This window comes from Nothobranchius furzeri, chromosome 13, assembly GCF_043380555.1.
Source record: "Nothobranchius furzeri strain GRZ-AD chromosome 13, NfurGRZ-RIMD1, whole genome shotgun sequence".
NCBI classification, from domain to species: domain Eukaryota; kingdom Metazoa; phylum Chordata; class Actinopteri; order Cyprinodontiformes; family Nothobranchiidae; genus Nothobranchius; species Nothobranchius furzeri.
The window spans coordinates 48,534,192-48,554,058 of NC_091753.1; the positions used below are offsets into that span (position 1 = coordinate 48,534,192).

Genomic DNA, 19,867 nt, shown 5'->3' on the forward strand with positions numbered 1-19,867 from the left:
AACCTAAGCGCTGTGGCAGAGCATCGGTTTCCGACGCCTGTGGTAAAAATATTACACTGACATTTAACCTCTAGCGTCTTGCTATTTAACCTTCCCCTCAGTCCCATCATACCCCTAACCCTGTTGTTCATTCTAAACTTCCTGTTAACCATGTTGGAGAGGGACGTTACAACTAAGAACAATGTTTTGAAAGCGCGAGAGGGTTACGGTTAGGATGGGTGTGAGGGGAAGGTTAAATAGCACGATGGTAAAGGTCAGAATTTGGTGAAATCTCTGGTTTACCGCGGTAGTCGGAAACTGACGCTCTGGCACAGCATGCCGGCTCCCAACATGTCTGTTTGCCATTTTGCTTTGAGCTTGTTGTTGTAGTTCTAAACGACACATTAAAGGAAGGAAATCATCACGATTTACTCATGTTGACTTGTATGGAATAGAAAAATTAGCTAGAGATATTTTTAGAATCCACTATTTGCTTCTAATTCAGCGTTAGCATTGTTAGCTCGATGTTACCTCATTGTTTGCCTCTAGCCTGCTTCACCCGATATTAGAGTAAAACAAAAATATACCGTGGCTTCTTAGAGGTACAAGAAATTATTTCTGGGTCGCTCCAGTTGTTTGGCTTCAGTTCTTTAAACACCTCTGGAGCTTTTTGCATTTGCTTGACAAGCGCCAGGTTGCAGCATTAGCTCATTGAGATATGGCAACCTCCCAAACTCACTGGTGGTAAACAAAGAGTACGTCCTTCTTTATTTTTTTCAAAAGGAGAACAACAGACAAACCCCATCCAGATGAGAATGAGCCCTGTTTCAGTATAACTGTCCTTCAAACACGATGGAAACCTTTTTGTAATTATTTCACTGTAGACGTTGTACACATTGCTCCTTTAAAATATAGCATGAATTGTTGGATTTCAACACTTTCTGTTGGCAAAATGTCTCATGAACAATTAAACAGATTTTAATTTAATTGTCTAAATTGATATACAATTTAGTCCTTAGTCAGTTTTTACAGATATTGACAACTTTGTAGATGAAAATCATTCATAGCACACCCGGGAGTGTGAACAGATAACAGATCTTGTGATGCTTTGTGAGACAGTGCACAATGACATTTTTGATTTTTAATCTATGGTACTACTCGTCAGTTCCACCAGACTTCCTTGTTCCTGTCATGCTTTCTGTCTCACTTCCATGCAAGCAGAAAACACAAGCGTGGATCAATAATCACAACGGAGGGTGCTTGGAACGTGTTGCAGATGTTGATATAATGATGAAGGATGGCTGCTTTCTTTTGCTGCTCTGAGAGAATCCACCATTTTCCTCCTTAGTGGGGAAAACACACATTTATGTTTCTCATGTCTGTTCATGAAGACGCTTGTCCCAGAGGAAAGGAGAACATACACGAGGTCAACGCGTGCTTATTATCACAGCCTTTAAAGATGGATAAGCATCAGAGCCTGAACATGGAGCTTTCACCCACAGAGGAGGATGGATGGTATTTTTGAAATGCAGCAATGACCCAACACCCCCTCCACCTCCTCCCTGTAGTCCCTCCCTGCCAGCCCTCCTTTGCAGCATCCTATTGAGCTGGACCATGATCTCCCAGCCCATCCTGGAGTATCAAAACACTCCCCTTTTCCTTCCTAAATAAACAAACTCTCTGGAAGTACCCAGTTTTCTCGTGCATATTTGGCTTTCAACGCAGCTCAAATGACATCACGTTGCTGCAATGCTGCATTGTCCATGAAAGGTGTCAGTCGTTTCCTGTGAGGACCCAGAAAGTGTCCAGGGTGGCTGCTTGGCTCTGCTCTGCTCCAGACATCATGGCGTGACAGCCGGGGATGCTTTTATTTGATCACGCAGGTGGACGACGCGTAAAAGAGGGCTGCTTTCCCTTTAATTCTCTTTTCTTTCCTCTGGGATACACAGCCAGATTTCCCAGCCTCATCCCGCGCCAAGCCCGGAGAAATCGACCGCGCTGGCTGCTTTAGAAGAAAGCGGACGGACCAAGTCGTGTATGAAAACTAATTGCTCGCATGACTGCGCATAGTATCAGAGGATAGTCTGGAGGGGGTGGTGAAGGCGCACACGGGCATCAGTACATGGGTGGGATTCCTTCATCCCGCCTCAGACCGGGGGAAGTTGGGACAACACGAGCGTCTGAGAGAACGGAGACTTTTCTTTCATTTTCACGCCAGCCTTCAACCGGCAGAGGATTTTTTACATCTCTGATTTTGGAGCGCCTCACCAGGAGTCCCGGACTGCAGATCTCCATCTCGTTTCACGAGAGGCGCGAGAGTTCTAGGGGATGTGACCCGCCGTGTTTATGCGTATTACAACCCAAACGGGGGCTGGATGCGTCCTCGGACTCTCCCGACTCGGATTCTGGTGGGATTTCAGCCTTCAGATCTCGATCGGATCGTTCTGGGATTTACTCAAGAGCATCATTATTATAAGTGACTCGATCTTAGGTGTGGTTGACTGAAGACACCCTCTTGTTTGAGACATTTCCGCCGCAGATCCGCACGTCCTCTGGATTTTGCAGCAACGCTTCGGACTAAAAAAACAGGAGGGGGGAGGCTTTTACGAGTGGATTAGGAATAAATAAACTCCACAGTCCACCACCTGCAGTTCCAGAGACCAGCGTGAGACCAGTTAAATAATCATGCGCACTGGGATCAAGTCTGTGGGATCTGCTCTATCAGTTCTACTTTTGGTGAGTCCCACAGACTTTGGTGACCAATGTCAAATATAGTTTGTCAGCTCTGACACAAGTGTGTGTGGTATCTATCTATCTATCTATCTATCTATCTATCTATCTATCTATCTATCTATCTATCTATCTATCTATCTATCTATCTATCTATCTATATCTATCTATCTATCTATCTATCTATCTATCTATCTATCTATCTATCTATCTATCTATCTATCTATCTATCTATCTATCTATCTATCTATCTATCTATCTATCTATCTATCTATCTATCATCTATCTATCTATCTATCTATCTATCTATCTATCTATCTATCTATCTATCTATCTATCTATCTATCTAGTTTCTGTGGTGGGGCAGTTTTTGATGCTTTTCCATCTGTTTATTAGTCTGAGCATGTTGGGCCTAAAGCAGCCCAGTCACATTGTTGTGCTGTGCACTGGATTCCAATCTGTCCATTAAAAAAATGATGGGTTAAATACCTGAGTCCGATTCCCACATGCCTGGGGAAATGGCCCGGGCGTGTCTGCATCAGCACAAGGCAGAGACCAGAACTTTGCTGAAACTGCTGCTGCTGAGACCCTCCCATGTCCAGAGGAGGTAGCTCAGAGAGAAGTGGCTGGATCATGAGTAAAACTTGTTAAAACGCAGGCCTGTGTGTGAGTGTGTGTTAGAGCCCATTTGATTTGGAGCTCCAAGCCGGCCCGAGGGCTGCCATCCGTAACAACCAGCAAAGAGGGTTTGGAGATGATAAAAGGCTTCCAGAACGTGCTGTGTGATAATGATCTCACTAATGCTGTGAATGACTGATGCTAATTATGTTTGCTGTTGGATTTTTTTCATTTGAAGCCTCTCTCGTCATTCAGCCCCAGGTCCAGCCCGGCACATGTGGGAAGTTGTTTACTGCACACGCTGGCTATCCTAGTTCTGGAGCATGAGGCTGAAGAAGTCACTGCCTGAACGTCTGCTGGTCTCTCAGGTGGCTCAAACAACGACTCGTTAGAGAAATAAGGGCTGGAGGTGGCGTGCATAGAGGTGTAGGACTGCACATTTGTTAGAGCGAGGTGGGGTTGGACGCCAGGGTGTTGCATTGAAGTCAAGTGCACCTACCTCATAGCTGTGCTTCGTCTCTGCACAATGCCTTGCAGGACGTCTCCCTGGGGGAAGGTGGTGGTACGGGCCAGCTGTGTAGTTCTGTCAGGATGAGGCCGTGAGTGCTACTGCAGCTTACAGTGCCTGAAAAACACTGACTGTATCTGCTGCATCTACTGTACACACCCTCTTTACCCTTATTAATGTAGCAGCAGCACTTCACCTCTTTAGCTCTGTCTGCTAAAGTCTGAGATAAAATAAGACACAAGGGTCCACGCATGGTCTTCTCGGTAATGTCGCCTAATCTGACAATGAACACATAAATAATATTGTGTCATCTCATCTGCCTATTGTTAGTATTTGTAAGTAAAGGTTTAATCCTTGTTTTTGTTGAGTGACCAGATCGTAAAGGTTCTGGCATAAACCTCCTGAAATTGGAGGTTAATGAGTTTCGCTCACAAGAGGTTCGGTACCCTTGAGCCATCCTGGATTTGTAATTTGAATTTGCAGAATGTGCTGTGGGACTCTTATGCATTTATTTACACCCCCCCCCCCCCCCCTTTCCCCCCGCTCTTTTAACCAGATGTATGTGATGCAGAGAGTGGTGATAATCACGTCTTTGGCTCGTCAGTGTGTTGCAGGATGTTACAGCAGAAGCTCAGAGCACTTGCTGTCATGTGTTCTCCTAATGAAATCAGACAGGATGGCCATTATCATTATCATGCATTATTGCCAACACCTCCATGTTCTGCAATGCTAATCCGAGCAACTGGGAAACAAACTCTCATCCGAGCAGGTAATGCATAAAAATAGTTGCCAAGCCATATGTGCAGTTTCTGCCTTAGTTGCCGTATACAGGCCATGAGTGGAGATTAATGGGGTCTCTCTGCTTTGTCATTCTGCCGTATTGTGTTACAGCAGCTGCTCTGGTGCTGGTGTCGTGTGTTCTCATTATGAAATCGGGACCAGGAGAAGGTTATCAGCCACAGCAGGAACGAAAGAATAACAGAAACACAAGCTATTGATCTAAATCCTGCAGTAGAAAAGACTCTATAAGGCGATGTATAAAGCTTATTTTGTTGGTGTTGCTTGTACAGTACATAAATAGCTATTTGCAGTGAGTCATGTCGGAGGCTTGACATTTTCAGGGGCAACATAATTTTCTCTAAAGATGACTTTATGATACTCGAGGCTTTGGGGTTGTGATGGACCATGAAATTTCATGGTGGGCATGTGCCTTGTTACAACTAGGTGTGTTTTTGATGCAGCACTCCACAAACCGATGAGAAAATTACATTTGCAAACAGAAATTGGTGGCACGATGTCAAAGTAGGAACGCCAGTAATGGACGTGGGGTTGATTATGACTGCAGACTAGAAATCCTGAGTGTGGTTCAGGGTGATCTAGATGCATATATAAACATGCACAGAGTGTTCTAACACCGTAGTTTTGAAATTGCATTGATGATCACACGTCTTTAGTGATAAACATTCATGTAGCGTTAGTTACTGATTTGGCACTCTTCAAATCTGCAAGGAAAAGTGCTGCGGGGAGAATATTTAGCCTTTTGTTTCGCAAAGCAACATTACAAGGCTGCAGATGAAGGGGGGCTGGGACGTCATCGTGGGGTTTTAACGACAAAGATGGTTTCCAGAAATCAAAATTTAAAAGAGAAATGATTTCAAATGCTGTATCTTTACTAAAACAGTAAAAAAAAATCTTAAATAATCAAACATGAACAGATAAAATGAAAATGAACTGTTAGTGCTTTCATTTTGCTCTGGTTTATTTATATTTGTGGCAGTTTGATTTATCCAAATGTTTTTTTTATTCATTTATTTTAAGTAACCATGTTTTTACAAGTGTTACTAAAAGTGATGTTTTATTTTGGTGTCATATTTTTCTTAGATGGAAGTTGACGTGTTGTTCATCTTTTGTAGTTTTTGTGGTTTTTTGTAGCCTTGCCAGCGGGGTTTGAAGTACACACAGGCCTTTGGGAGAGCTATAAAACTGGGGGGTGGGGGATGTTGTGTCCATCTGGTGTTCGTAACACTGCGAGGGAGAGATGTTGTGTGCCAGGTGTCTAACTAATCTCCATCAGAGCGAGTGAGAGTCAGGGTGTGTAGGACTGCGAAATGATCTGACTTTGACTGATTACTAGCCGAAAAAGGTGGAGGTAGACGTGGTGCGTTTGACAGAAGTCCAGGTAAGTGAGGATCCATATAAATAATTTAATATAAATTGAAACTTGGTCATTTTTGGGGCTCCCGCATGGTGTGTCAGTTGAAGGCCTTTGGGGGAGCCCATCACTCTTTTGAGGGAGCTGGACTCCCCTTAGCTCCCCCGTAACTCAAACCCTGCTTGCCAGCTATTTGTCAGTTTTTAGATTAGGTCAGACACTAGTTCTGATTTACCTACATTTGTCCTTTTAAAATCAACAGTGCAAAGGACTGCAATAAAACCCACCACTAACAAAAAAACAGGGTAATATGAAATTTTAAGTTCAGTGCATTTGAGCTCTACTTGCTAAATTTTCTTTTGTGCTAATCTGACGGACATAAATTCAAATTCAAAAAAACTTTAATCATCACATGAGGATAAATTGGGGGAGGGAAAAAAAAGGCATACCAGAGTTACTCCCGGCAGGGCGTAGCTTTACTATGCAAAAAAAATAAATAAATAAAAAACCCACCTCAAACATGTAAGTACGAACATCAACAGTTCACAACATGAGACACCGAGAGGAAGGCGGGGGGGGGGGGGGGGGGGCTGGGATCCTGTTTCCCCAGTGAGAGCAGCCCTATGGCGCTCAGCCACTGTAGCCACAGGTGGGAGGGAGATCTTGGGAGGAGCGCAGAGCACATTGACACCTGCAGGTTGATGACCTCGCCAGGCTGAAGTCCACCAATCCGAAGGCGGGGGGGTAGGTCGGGTTTTCACAGCATCTGTCTGTATTCCTTTGTGGGGGGTTTGTTGTTGGCATTCACAAGGCTGCCATGGCGTCAGATTCGGATAACAAGACTTTGTTTGGGTCAGGCAGAGATAATTTTCCTCTCTGCCTTGAAGTCTGTAACTGATCATTTAAATCCTCCAGTGAAGCCAATTCAGGTTTTAAACATTTCCATACCGTCCAGTGACCCTCTCCGAGATGACATCCATTTGCGCACTAATACCGGTATCGCAGCTAGAACATTGTCCAGCTTACGATTCACCTCGAGTAATGTCCCAGTCTGTGAGGTCTCCACACCGACGGTGCTTTCCGTGGGTGCGGGTCGCCCTCCAATCGCTCCCGTCTTCCCAAATTTCCAGAAAACCAGATATCCTCCCACTCCAATCAGAAGAAATCCAGTGATCATCAGGCCAAATATCCACACATCTTCGACATCCTCAATGGACAACTGAGAGAGGCATACGATCTTCCACTCCCTCCAGGAATCGAGCATATATCCCGCTGTCCTTTGCGGGCAAGTGGGAGCCCCCTCCTCCGTTCTCATCGTAGAAAAAATCTTGTCAATCGTGTTGAATGACCAATTAATCAAATCCATCGCTAAAAAAATAGGGGTTTTCAGAAGAAATGCAGAGAAGCGCTCTGTGGGCAGACAGGACAAAGAGCCTTGGGAAAAAAAGACAAGGGAGCAAAAGCAGAAGTGTCTGTACTCTGCGAGTGCCGGAAGAAGAAAAACTGACTGACACTTCTGGTAAGGCTCAAGCAAACACTAAGTTTCTAAATTTCCATGATAACATAGCAATCTAATGTTTTTCTGATGTAATTCATAACCAACATGTAAAATGGCTGAGTCCCTGCCCCAGACGAGACGTTTTAGATAAAACTTCCGTCTCATGAAATTCTTACATCTATTTTCTGTTTTTTAATTCTTGATTTTGTTTTGTGGATGACACAAATTAATACTCTCTTTTTTTACTTTAAGTCAGGCCGAGGTAGTCTAAAAAACTGATCTGTATATTACAAAACATGAATAAAACAAGAATGTGTTACTATAAACATATAGCCTTTTTATTGGCCAGCAACAGAAGGAAGCTTTTGAAGCTAACACCCCCCAAAGGTTAGCATTGAAATGTTTATTTCAGACATAAGTGATGCAGAGTCTGTTATCCAAGGATGGTCATTCCCTTATTAACATTTAACAACTCCTGCACTACAATCACCACTAAGGGTTTTCAGCACTGCATGAAACTTTGGACCCCTGCTGTGTCCCCGGGTCAGACATGATAGCATTGATGTGGTACAAATAAAAATACTTTTTAATATTTAGTCTTAATTCTGCAACGTTAATTAAATCACTTTGTTCTACGATGCAATGGCATGAAAGAGAAAGTCGCCTTACATCATTGATCAAAATAAGACTCAAAATTGTTTAGAAATGTTTAAAATATTTTAAAATTACACGTAAGGCAGACTGCAGGCGTGTGTCACTGGAAGGTTCAAATTTGCATGCCATATTAAAAATAATCAGTGTTGCAGAGTATCCATCTCCATTGCAGTAGCCTATCTACAGTTGTCATTGTGCAAGTGCTGGGTGCTAACGCGAGATAAACAAACCGCTTTCCCCATCTAAAAAAACACGAACGCTTGGACGTTGGTAAAAACAACCCGACAGATGCAAAATTCCAACATGTACACTCAGTTACTCATTACACACAGTGCTCAACAACACATTATCTCTAAGGCCTAGTCCACACGTAGCCGGTTTTTTTTTTAAATGAATATCCGCCGCTCCAAAAACTTGCATCCACACCACCTCGTTTTAAAAACAAACTCTGTCCACACGTACCCGGATAAATACGTTGTTAAGGACATGCCAGACCTGTAGGCGGCAGTACTTCCTCCGTTCTTAACCTCGTCCTTCGTCTGTGGTCTTCCGCAAGGAGCAGTAATTCCGCTTGCAAAAACAAACAAGCAAAAAGCGCTTGGACAATTGATAAAGCGAGCGCAGCTCTGAGGGCATCCATGCTGTCGGCTAGTGTAAACACAGGTCGCACACGTGATGTCAGCATTTTTTTTGTCGCGGAAAGGGACGTTGTGGACCTTAAAACTCCGGTTTTGTCCGTCCACACGCAGACACCCAAAACGGAGAAAACACAGATCTTCACTTTGGCCGGAGTTTTTAAAAAGATCCGTTTTCGTGTGGATGACAGGCCAAAACGTAGAAAAATATCTACGTTTAGGCAGATCCCCGGCTACGTGTGGACAGGGCCTTAGTTAGTTTTTTACTCTCAGTTTATTGTGTGTGTTGCTACTTTTTACATACGACCCACCTCTGGTCAAAAGCCTTTTTCGTCCACGCTTGAATGCAGTTTAACCAATACGTTCAGCTGGATCCCTTCATTTACACCGCCGCCTCCTGGATAACTTTAAATCTGAGAGTGTTGCTAGTACCGGCTCGCTAATCTTGAATGTAGGACCTTTCCCACCAGCCAAATGTATGGCACAAATATGCGCATGCCCTTTGATCTGCACCACACTGTGAAAATCCACTCTTCCAGCTTTTTCATGTGGTTGTGGACCTTACCCGGCTTTGGAAAATGGATAAAATATGTCCTCTCCGACATCCTATCTGGGTATCAGAGTCCGATTAGCACCGCCCCCAACAGCGGTGCTTATTTCTCTCATGTTGAACACATTCAGAAGACAAAATGACAACTCTGACACGAGCAGAGCTACTCGAAGCAGGATACACGCTTGCTTGTCCAGGGCAACATCCCACAATGCATAGCAACATTACAGCTGTTTTTATTTACTGTAGAATGTGCTGTTGGATGTGTTCCTAATATATCAATCATAGGTATAAAAATATCTGATACCATCCCACCCATATTTGGTTACACATTTATGACACTTTTGTAATCGGTGGGTTTTTTACGGCACATTTTACTCATTTCTCGTAAAGTTAAATATAAGTTTATCTGTTAGCGTGTCTGTTAACTGCTAAATGTCATCGTGGACTAATTCCTTGTGGTTATTTTGAACTGCAGAGATAAGAAGCTGATTCTAACATCATGAAAAAGTCATTTGTTTAGGCTGAAAAAGGTTCGTGGCCCTAACTTCAGAGGGAATTTTTAATTTTCCTTTGACAACGCTTGCTGTCTTTGCAGAACTCAGGCAATAACCGGAGATAAACAACAAAGGATCTGAGGATAATGTCATACAAAGCATGAAAGATTTGCAATAAGTGGTGTCAGTGACTAAAAAACATGGTTAACTGTGTGAAAATTGCACTGTGTGTGCAGACAGGAAGATGTTAAGAATGGAGAAAATGAGTGCCAATTAAGTTGGTAACAGGCAACAGAGTGAGATAGATGTTTCTCCCTAGGCAAAGAAAGTTATTTAGTGCTTAAGATGTATAAGAAAAAGTTCAAGAAATGGCATAATTACAGTAGCCAAAAAGATCAAAAGGGTAGCCACTAAAGCACTGAAGCAATTAAACTGCAGCCAGTCGCTGGGTTGACTTTCTAGGGTTAGCAAGCGACAAAGTGACAAGAACAAAGCAGCGGTGTACTTAAAGCGCCGAACACCGGAGGAACCGCAGGTAAATAACACACAGACCTCACGAGGCGAAAAACACATTCCACTTTTTAAACTTTGCTGCATCATGAATTTTTATAGGAGGGAAATGTAAGCGCTCTAAAATGTTGCATTCAATGTTGCTGTGATGTGCTACCTATGGACGTTTGATACGGCACATATGGGTGGCTTCTTACTCATCAGCGATTATTTTGTATAGCCTGCCGAAGACGTAAAGGATGATTTAATTTTTCTCCATGTAGGATGCAACAGGATGTTGGATTTGTTTGAACTTGTTCTAAAGTCAGCAAATAACGCCAGTGATCAGAAAAGTGCTCGGGTGGATTATAAATGATTCGGCTTGGCTGAGTTCAATGCTTTTTTTAGACTCCAAGTGGAAAATGTACTTTGCCTCATTTGTGTGAAATAAAAATGACATTTCCTCACACCATGGCGTGGTGAGAACGGATCAAAGCCGTCCAAACGTCTTTCATTGTCAACAAATTAAGATAAAAAAAATAAAACTGCAGTAAATAAAATCTTCTAAACCCTCCCAGAAAATCTCTAAAGTAACCACATCAAAGCAAACAAAAGGACATACCTTTTGTGTCTGGTCATGTTTTTCTTGTGTTTTCCTTTTTGACATTTCTATTCTGACTTGGTAACCTTTGAAAATAATGATTCGTGCATGTTTCCTTTCATCCTGGAGGCTTTCAGCTTCTCACGGCTGAGCGGTATATCTGAATACGAAAAGCTGTCATTTATTGTCACTGAGCATGAATGTGGGCTTGAAAAATACCTTTTAATGACACGGCTGTATTGCTGTGTTTGTTTTATCCAATGGAAGATAAAAAATGGAAAAGGACAAAACGTACCCTCTTGGTGCTATCTGGTCTTTCTTAAAATAAACACTAAAACGTAATTAGCAGTATCATTCTTGTCAATGGAAATTAAATATTAGGGATACACCAGTATGAAATTTTAGGCCAAAATATATGGAACTAGGAGTGGGACTACATTACATGTAACTTGTACCAAGCTTTGTAACGTGTAACTTGTTTTGTAACTGTAACTTTCGTTTAGTAGCATGTAATTCTTGTTTTGCAACACGTAACTTCCATTTTCTAACTTGTAATTCTTGTTTTGTAATATGTAACATTTGACACGTAACATGAAACTTTCATTTTGTAACTTGCAGAAAAAACAATGTACAAGTTTCAAATCACATCTCTCAAAACACAAATCTCGGCCTACAGTTACAAAACTCAAGTCTACAAGTACAAAACATTTTGTCCCAATTCTAGCTTCCTTTCCAAAGAACCAATGACGGGTTTGTCTGACCAGCCAGTCATGAGTCTTGAACCATTTTCAGATTGACGTTCTGGAATATGTGTGGACAATTCAGTCCGATTTTTAACCAGAACTGTGTTTTCAGACACACCACTTTTGTACCTGAACTTGTCCTTTCGGCTGCCTTTACACAGCAGGGAAAAGTTCCAGATGTCTGAGGGGGAGGGGGTGGGAAGGCTGTACCCAGATAGTGCGGTGGGCGTACATGCGTCATTTACCCAAACAAAACCATTCAGTCAAACATGCCGACGAAGAGATAGAATTCCTCTCACTGATCGGACTTATGTTGAGCATAATTCTGTGCACATGAAGATGCATAAGAGACCTGGATGATGAAGCTCAATGGTTAAAGGAATCACGAAAGCGGTGTGAAGTGCTCCGTCGCGCGTCCAGGAGACGGTACCGTGGTTCGCCGCATGCTGCAGGAGCGAGCTATCTAGGTGCGCACAGCGTCCCCCGGTCCCCTCCTCCTCCTCCCCCTCCTCCCTGTCCGGAACTCGACCTCACCAGTCTGAAGCAGTCCGGTCCTGTTACTAGGGGCTTCGTCCGGTTTAATTACGGAAAAGGTTATCCGGATGTTTGTATTCAGACACAAAGGTCTTACGGACAGAGTCCCGAACATTTCCGTTTTTCATGGCCTGTCTGAAGGGGGCTTTGGATTCCTGTCCACGACTATTCCTGTTGGAAGGAAGCTAGAATTGGGACAAAATGTTTTGTACTTGTAGACTTGAGTTTTGTAACTGTAGGCTGAGATGTGTGTTTTGAGAGTTGTGATTTGAAACTTGTACATAGCTTATTTTCTGCAAGTTACTAAATAAAAGTTTCATGTTACAAAATGAGAATTACATGCTACAAAACTAGTTTACACAGAGTGCTGTGAACTGTTCTTCTATTGTTTTTAGTAGGAATTTTTATCCTTGATTATTTATGCCTTTTTTATGTGTTTTACCTGGTTTTCATGCTTTCATTGTGTTTTGTTGATTTGATCAAGCATTTGGCTCTTTTATGTACAGCACTTTGGTTAGCTGCCATGCTATTTTGAAGCTTTTATCTAAATATTTACTACAGTTTTATTCCTCTTGTTACATGAGTATATTTTATTACTTGCTTTGCATGGTTTATATGATTATATTTTAGCACAGTTTTATTATTAAATATTATTATTTTACTGTCTATATGATTTTATTTATTACTTATTTTCTAACTTTTGTCATTTATATTAGTTCTTTTATTATATTTTTACTCATTTTAATCCAGTGTTGCCTCTGTAGGGGTCCTCTGCCCCGGGAGCGGTGGTCGACTGTAGCTTCCTGGGCGCTCTATAGGTGGGGGTCTATGCTCCCCCTCCACTGAGCGCCCTGACTTAGTGTGGAAGACCTGATGCTGCCGGGGCAGATGGCTCCTCTGATGGCATTTCATTGCCTTACTTTGCTGGGCTCATCTGGACTCAGCCAAATATAATTTTTACTTGTGTGTGTGTGTGTGTGTGTGTGTGTGTGTGTGTGTGTGTGTGTGTGTGTGTGTGTGTGTGTGCATTTAATGTCACATGAGGGAACTCAATCACTCACCTAGCTCAACCTGTGGTGAAACTTCTCCACAAATCCAATTTCCTCCAATTCCTTTCAGTCAGAACCAGTGAAATCCATCATGCCATCTACACGCCAAGCCTAATTTCCCCTTTACCTCTCCACCTGACAAACGCACCTTTACATGATCGACTAATCAGTAACAGCTGGTACAGCGCTGCGGTGCGTTCACTGACCCTGCTTAACGTAGGTGATCCGGAACGCATCGAAACAATTCTCATCAGAAGTGAAAAATAACAATACCTCCCCAAATGCTCACCTGGTTATGTGTACACACACACACACACACACACACACACACACACACACACACACACACACACACACACACACACACACATATATATATATAAACTGAAATGTGTGCTAGGTCAGGGGTAGGCAACCTTAGTCATAGAGCTGCAGTCTTGCATGCTTTCCAGCCATGCATGAAGTTGCAGCGTCTAATTGGCCGAACACACCTAATCCAGCGAATCAACAGCAGGAACAACAAAGATATTTGGAAAACAAGTATCTAGCTGAATTTGGAAAAAAGTATCTGTTTATATCAACCTGGTTTTATTTATCGGACCCGATACCGATATGTTAAAAACTGACTAATATCGTCCGATACCGGTATTTGCGCAGATGTATCGTAATAATATCAATAATGCAGAAATAAAAATAAAACATTCTGTTCTAACTTCATAATTGTAAACCTAATGATTCACCACACTGGCACATGTAAAAGTTATCCTAGAGCCAATCATTTGTAGTTGTCTACAGTTATTTTAGGTACATTTAGCTGACATGAGTTCCTTCTAATTTACTTTTAGATAATTTGGTTTTAGTTTTCTGATTGTACACCTTAATTTGGCTTGAAACAAAAAAACAAACAAAACCCCACCCATATCCTTTCTTGTGTTTGGCATTGCTTCTAAATACACATCCATAAAGTCAGTAACGTTCATTGAAAAGCAGTTTTATAGCAGGAGTTAAGTGTCTCTAAGTAAATAACTGGCGGTGCTTATTTTCCTCTCTGGTGCTATTTCATCATGTCAGGAAAAGTAGACTCACCAGGAAGACGTGATGAGAGACATCAGTCAGACCTCAAACTGTCACCAACGATGTGGAGGTAATGATGGAAATCTAACCTTTCTGGTGTTTATATCCTGCTGTTTTTGTGCAGGTGACAGGAAGCACTTCCTGTGATTATTTTTAACGATATTGGTCATCTAAGGTGTAATGATTAGATGAGTATGCAACAGCGGTGACAGCACTTATAATCTAGATCTGCCATATTCCACTCGTTTAAAGCAGCTGGAGGGCAAATATTGAGTTGGGGAAAGTGTGGAACCTGCTGTGAAGCACAAGGCGTTCAAACTACAGAGGTGTGTTTGTCCAGCCAATAAGATCCACTGGAGAGTACCTGCCAGGTCCATCCCTTCTGTTTACTCGAGGAAAAGATGTGGCATCTGTCATTCTACATCAGTGTGACAGACTGAAGCCTGGTTTATGCACCTCCGTCTGCAAGTTTGCGCTCACATGCACGTATTGATGGAGATGTTTTCCTCTTATACTCCTCCTTTGGTGTGTTTGTGTTGTACAGCAATTCTCCACCGGGACAGCAGAGGCGCGTATGAAACGGACCAGAAAAACCAAAAATTAAGCAAAGCGTTGCAACACTTAACATCTGGGCTGCATCCATCCAAGACGCGCTGCTTCGCAGATGTTGGAAACACACCCGTCCACTATGATTAGCTGAAACTAATGCTCTACAGACGTTACGCAGCACAGCGCTCACACATCACACACATGGAAAGCTGCGGTCACTCAGCATGAGCGCAAGATCAAATTCTGGAAACCCAAAAGAGATTGTAGCTCCTACTCTACTACTGTTTACCTTGAAGGTGATATTGATTTAGCTCATACTTTCAGTTGCTGCATTTGGTCATATTGATCAATACCTTCTACTAGAGCAGCATTTCCCCCCTTAAGCTCCCCGGAGCAAGCCAATTAAGAGAGCTGCATGCTCTCATACAGAATCTGAAATGTGCACAAACACACTCTTCCCCACAGTCCCATTAAATAATGCATAAGAACGATATATTATTGTGCAGCGCTTACCACCACAGGTCTCATCAGTCCTATTAAAACTTTCTCCTCTGAAGTAAGAAGCATTGGACGAAACGTAGAGCGTTTAATGCACTCCTCAAACATGACTGGGGCATTAGCAAAAAAGATTATGCCTCTGTGAATATGCCACTGCGATAAGAGACCTTCCTGTCCTTACCGATTGATTTGTTTGTCAGAAAGTCACATGGCGTACTCTCCATCAGGCTGCACCAGCCTCATCGGGGAAGTCTAAATCTGCTGCCTGTTAAAGGTTGCAAGACATTAGAAGCATTAATTGTTCTATTGAATCTCTGTGTGCTTCAGTTTTACAGACACTGGTGAAAAACTCAAGCCTGCTAAAATGGCTTGTTAAAGAGCAAGTCACCCCCAAATAAACTTTTTTTTTGCTGATAAACTAAATAAACGAGTGTCTAATCGTGCTGCAGACACGTGTCGTCAATAATTTGGCACTTCAGTGCATCTTAGTTAAAATTTAAATATTCTGCCTAAAACTGGCAGTGTTGTGCCGTTGTCAGGTAAAAACTCTGCACTGTATTTTAATTTAAATCTGCCACCGCTATTGGCTAAGAGGTAAGCTATGATGTAAACTGGTACATTATGATGTCACAATGCTGTCGTGAGCCTGTGTGTGTGTATTTGTTAGCGGCTCCGCCTTCTTGGTCTGCCAGGCAACAGCATTTGTTGCATTTTTCAAACATGAAGTGGGAGTGGAGTTAGACTCTGGTAGGGGTTGACTTGCTCTTTAATGATATTTTTCTTCAGCGATCAGCGCCCGCTGCTCTAAAACATCTGCAAGAATAAAATGCTTTACCCTATTTTGTTTGATTTTGTGCATCTACAAAGAAAAAAATGATAAAATGGCTTTCTTTAACGCCAAGGGTGACAAAGTAGTTGCAGCTTGAACAAGGGCAATCAAAAAGTATGTTGGGTTTTTAGGGAAGTATTGATTTCATGCCTTTGAAGTTGAAAAGTAAGCAGCCCAATATTTTTACAGCCTTAATGTGTGCAAGTGGAATTTCACAGGTGTGCTTGTGTGCTGATACGAATCTAACGAGATAAATAACGTGAAAATAAATAGCATTGGCAGCAGAATATCTTGGCTTAGTTCCACAAAATCTGTTAACTGTGGTGCAATCTTTATTAGATGTGATATATAATATTCAATACAGAACCAACTCCAAAAACATGATCAAATGGCTTTTTTTTTTTACAGAGCAGCCTTATCTCAAGGTGCAACTCTCTCTTTCTCTTTTGTCTCACGCTGCAGAATATTGCTCTTTAAATCTTTTTGACCTTTGACGGCTTTATACCTCTGAAATACTGAGTACATTCTCAGCAGAATAGATTTATGGTTCATCTGGGCAGAAATACAGCACAAATAATTATCGATCAGTGTTGTCAGCTTAATAGATTTAGAACATGTCCTCTATACTCTCTGCAGATGGATTATTTGTTTTTTTTAAGCATTTGCTTTATCATGCATTTGATCTTTATCCCAAATGTTAATTTGGAGGAGAGATAAACTGCCAGTGCTGCTTAAAGATGGAGTGGTTGTAACCTGCTTAATAAAGAGCCTGCACAATGTGGACGCTTTATTTGGCTGTATTTTTCTTTAAGTAAGCAGTATATCGCCTTCTTCAGCACATTATCACACACAAGCAAAAGGCTACTTACAAGGGGGGGGGGGGGGGGGGGGCAGTCTAAATGTGCTAAACAGTGAAAGGTTTCCAAATGTAATGAATAAACAGTAATAAAGTCTGAAGTGCTGAATAGTTTTTTAAATGAGAGAAATCTCTTTCATTTTATTATTTCACCTCAAATGTATTTTTGTGAACAGAACATCTGATTAAATGTATAGACAGGGACGGTTCTAAGGTAGGGTTCAGGTTGGGCCAGTGCCAAACAAACGTTTCTGTTATCCAGTCTGTAACAAGAAGTCCAAATGTCAGGAAATAAGACTCCAAATCCTGCCGTCTGGAACTATGTTCTCTTCCAGCTGCGTTCTCTGTGCTGAAACAGGCACACAAGACCTTTTTTCCCCCAGAGTATGACTGAAAGGCATTCATTCCTACATGGATGTAATTTTGGGGGAGACAGGGGGGGACATGCCCCCCCCACACACACACACACACTTTTTCCAAAGTCAATTTTTGACCCCTGCACTTTTTACCATCCAAAAACAATATTACGCTATATTAAATTGACACTGGTTGAGCTCTAGGACCAAGCGGAAAACTACGACCAAGCGGAAAACCTGTTTCCCATTAGAACATACTGTAAAGGTCCCCCACCCACACACACACACACAAACTCCGTGCCCCCCCCCCACTTCTAAAGTGAAAATTACGTCCATGACTACTACAGACCACGGCAATGTATTAAAATATGAGTGAAGGACCTAATAGCTGTGTTCTGAAATCTACTAAAATGCTGTTGTATCTGAAGGAATTTAGAGTTGAATTGTTATAATACTGTTTTAACAACACCATAAAATTTGGAGTACCCAACGTTGTCTCACAAATGTGCCTCTTTAACAGCAGCTGGCCATAGCACCCCCAGTCTAGACCCTCCCCTTAAAGGGACAATTAGCAAAAATTTTCTTATTTTTAAATCATTTTCTTGAGCCAGTATATGCTGAAATGACCCTTTGCAGATTTAATAAAAGGCCACCCAGCCCCCATTGCCCCTGGTGGCCAGAATATCACACTTGCAACTTCTCAGTTGCCGGTCCGGTCTGCTTCAAGGACGTTTCCTGCATGTTTTAGCTCATGAACCCAGCTGATTTGTTTAATTAAGTGATGAATCGTTCCTGTAGACACTTAGGAGCACTGGGAGACGTTTTGGCTGGTAGATTAAGGTGTTAAAAAGATGTACAGCGAGGAGATTGTTTCATGTTTAGTTGCTAAAAGCAAACTAAACTGCTTATTATCCTATCCTAGTATCCTGCCTTGCATCAGCCATAGCACAGGGCTGCTTGTGCTTGACTTTAAAGCAGCTTTACATAAGAACTCTATCGGCCGATGCCAACCACAAACCAGAGCAGTAGCAGAAGATTTTGTTCGACTGGTTGGTGGAGCCACGCCCCTTTGTAGCCTCAGGGAGCCTACACCTGACTCAGCTAAGTGCAGATGGAGCCAATCACAGTGCTCTGTTTGTTTAGGGAACTGGGTGAGCTTAGCACCAGAACGGCGACAAAACAAAACAAAAAAAAAGATGGCGGCGGTATTTTAAAACAGCTTTGGATTAAAATAATGCAGATTTGGACTTTTCTTTAGGACATGAGCAAACAGGTAATTCTTCGTTTTCTGCTCCTTTGATGGTGAATGGCGTACTGTTGACTCATTCCATCACAATGAATACATAACGTCATTCATTGCTCTGATTGGTCCTAATGCTGTCCAGTTGAAAGCATAGACGGTTTGAAAGACAACCGTAGATTCAGCCTCTACAACTGAACTGTCTAGGGGTCGTGGCCCGACTGTTACATTTATAGGATGGTAAGCTAGGATTCTGATCCATAATAAAGATTTTCAAACAGAACCTAAACAGCACTAAACACAAATGCACATGCACGCAAACCAACCTTCACCCAGTCACCCCACACCACACAAGCTCTACACTTAACAGATCCATGGTCCAGCACCTGAGGATCATCTTACTACCCACTAATCTCCCCAAAAATTTCATCTCACCTTATATTTCCCTTTTGACTTCATACAATTTGCTTGCAGCATGCAGCTTCTAGTTGATCTTTCTCAGTTTGGCTTTCAGCTCCACAAAACTAGTTCCTCTCCTTTGTGTCTGTTACAGTATGTTTGGAGCTAACTTTCCCCCTCTTCCTAATGGCGTTAATGAACGGTACCATGAGTATTTGTGAATAAGTGTATTTTTTCTTTTTTATTTCCTTGGGTGTTGGACTTAAAGGAAACCTAGAAGGAAAAGGTTTACCTGTGTTTCACATCTGTTGCGACCCCACTGATTGGAGTCTCAGCAGTTTTTGATATTTTCCCCCAATTTGTTCAGTAAAGTTAATAAATGTTGCAGAAGTTCTTGTTTCTGTGATTTCACTTCAGTAAAGTGTAATTTTGGTCTCATTTGAGTTTCATTCCCCCGTGACAGTCCACATGATATGAAGTATTGGTTAGCATAAAACAAATAGCGGTTTCTAACTTTAGCATCTTTAGCCCAGTAAAGTAATCTCTCTTATTTCTTTGTTTTTCCCTTTTCATCTACAATGATCTGTCTGCAGCTTTTATTTGCTGTTCTGATAACTTAACAAAAACCAGAGCAGTCTTGGCCAAATGTCAAGTTGCTAACGCCAACAGAAACCGCTATCTGTGTGGTGAAATCAAGACACTCGGGCACAACAAAATTAAACATTCATGATGTGTCCAAACAGCATGATACACTAATTTTATACAGTATGTATTATGGATGAATTTTTGGAAGGGGTGCTATTTGTACACACACACACACACACACACA

The 19,867-nt window shown here is 42.0% G+C and overlaps 1 protein-coding gene across 2 annotated transcripts in view; it reads left to right on the forward strand.

The window, feature by feature from the left end:
• The first annotated feature begins 1,612 nt into the window (after positions 1-1,612).
• lrfn1 (leucine rich repeat and fibronectin type III domain containing 1) overlaps positions 1,613-19,867 on the forward strand; it is a 241,800-nt gene continuing 223,545 nt past the window's right edge. The window contains exon 1 of one of the 2 annotated variants that reach the window (XM_070543566.1): positions 1,613-2,715. The gene's annotated coding sequence lies outside the window, so the exon portion shown is untranslated. The remainder of the gene's footprint in view (positions 2,716-19,867) is intronic. The other variant, XM_015951179.3, reaches the window with a different exon arrangement.